Raw genomic sequence first — 2,468 nt, forward strand, 5'->3', positions numbered from 1 at the left:
TGAACTTATGTTAAGACTCAAACCCAAATGCTTTAAAAGCTCTAATACAGTTCTTAGAAAGTATTAACTCAGTCCCATCATTCAACATGTTTTCAAGGTACATCCATGTTATAGCATGTATCAGGACTTCATTTCTCTTTATGGTTGAGTAATAGTCCATTGTATGTATACACCAAATTTTTAATCCGTTTAGCTGGTGATGGACATTCAAATTGTTTCTACTTTTTGACTATTGTGAATAGTGCTACATGTGTCTGCTTTCAAGTCTTTTGGGTAAATACCTAGGAGTGGAATTGGTGGGTCATATGGTAATACTATGTTTAACTTTTTGCAGTGCAGTGAATTGCTTACTATGGCTCTCCTAGCCATAGTCCTCCATTTCTGATGTATTTTGAATCCTAGCCTCTATGCCTGTTTAGGGTGGGATGTATCTTAAATCCCACCTTGCTGAGGGATGTGACTCAAGTCACCACCCTTACTTTCCTTGAGGGTATATATGTGAATGTTCCGTAAAAGTTCAGTGTTTTTTTTTTGCTTCAGATCCTGCATTTGGTTCATCACCATCTCACCCCTGGACTTGAGACAGCAGCCAGTCACTTGACCTGCTGCTTTGGGTTTGCCAGCCAACTACGTGAGTGAGGAGAATCCTCCAGACCTACACCTGACCCATGGATTTGGGACTTGCCAGCCTTCCCCACCTCCATCACTGCATGAGCCAGTTCCTTGGCAGTGTGTGAGTTCTGTGAGACATTACTGCTAAATAAGGAACCCTAAGATGAGAGGGAAAGTACTCAGGGGAAGAGGAGGAGTTGATGTTAGAGACGATGGAGTGGTATAGCAGTTTGGAAGTTGGACATTTGGGACATCTTTAACCTCCGTCTCAAAGGGACCAGCCTTGGGCTGATTGTTTCAAAATAAATTATTCAAGTACTTTTTAAGGAACCACCATACTGTTTTCTACAGCAGCTATACCATTTGGTGTTCCAACTAGCAATGGATGAGGTTTCCGATTTCTGCACATCCTTGCCAACATTTGTTCTTTTCCTTTTTTTTTTTTTTTTGGTTTTATCTTAGTGAATTTTTAGAAAACTTTTAAATTGTGGATCATAATATATAAAGAAAAGTGAGTAAAAATGTTCAATTTTATACATTGTTGTAAAGTGAATAGGAATAACCACTACCTAGGTTAAGGAAGGGAATGTTGCCAACACCCCAGATACTGCCCCCTTTGTGCTAGTTGATAAACACTTCCTTGCTGCTTTTTTTTTTTTTTTTTAATAACAGTGGGGTGTTTATCAAAGTGGAGAGTCTGGATCAGCCATATCACCATCACCTGCAACTCCTTAGAAATGAAAATTCTTAGGCCCTATCCCAGCTCTGACTCAACGGCACGGCACGCATGTAACAACAACAACAACAACATCCCAGCTCTACTGAATTGGAAACCCTGAGGACAGGGCTCAGCCATCTGTGGCTTTAACAAGCCTTTCAGCTGATGCTGATGCATGCACAAATTTGAGAATCACTGCTTCATGTGATACACTAATGATAAAGTTACTTTGAGTGTGTTTGAATTTACAGAAATAGAATAATTTGATATATAGTACATGCTCTTTTATGTCTGTTTCTCTTACCCAATATTAGTTTTTTGTTCTATTTTTTATACTGAGAAAAATAATACTCGGAAAAGTGCCAAGTTCAAAAGCATGCCATTCATTGAGTTATTATGCAGTAACATAAATGTGGAATCACTACCTAGCTCAAGAATGAAAACATTCCCAGCTCCCAGAAGACCCCCTGCCCCTTCCTTCTTCCCAGTCCTACTCTTCTTCCCAAAGGCAAACACTATCTAGTTTAAGAAATATTTATGTATTCCATGCTATGTAACCCTAAATAATAATGTAGAATCTGTAAAACACCTAATAATGTGGATGAACTTGAAAGACATTATGCTGAGTGAAATAAGTCAATCACAAAAAACAAACCAAACTCACTGCCATGGAGTCGGATCCAACTCATAGTGACCCCTCCTTGGATTTCTTAGGCAGTATCACTATGGAAGTAGATTGCCCAGTCTTTCTTCCAAGGAGTGGCTGGTGGCTTTGAACTGCCACCTTCTGGTTAGCAGTCAGATGCCTTAGGCACTATGCTACCAGACCTCCCACAGAAGGACAAATATTACATCAGTCCACTATTATGAAAATTCAAGGAAAGGTTTATATATAGAAAGAAACTTTCTTTGTTGGTTACCAAGGGTGGGAGGTGAGGGGAAGGAACACTGTTAGACAGGTAGAAACAAGTATTGATTTGGGTGAAGGGAAGGGCAATGCAACAAACGTGAGTGATCAACACAGTGCAGTGAGGAAAAGGAAGACTGCCCCTCCCTAGGTTTGTTCTAGAACTTGTCTATGTATAGCCGCAATGTTGGTTTGAAGGTCAGAAAGAACTCAGAAGAAAAGGTGTCTGAA

Source organism: Orycteropus afer, unplaced genomic scaffold (genome assembly GCF_000298275.1).
Source record: "Orycteropus afer afer isolate SDZICR_OR568_19922 unplaced genomic scaffold, OryAfe1.0 scaffold00283, whole genome shotgun sequence".
Lineage (NCBI taxonomy): Eukaryota > Metazoa > Chordata > Mammalia > Tubulidentata > Orycteropodidae > Orycteropus > Orycteropus afer.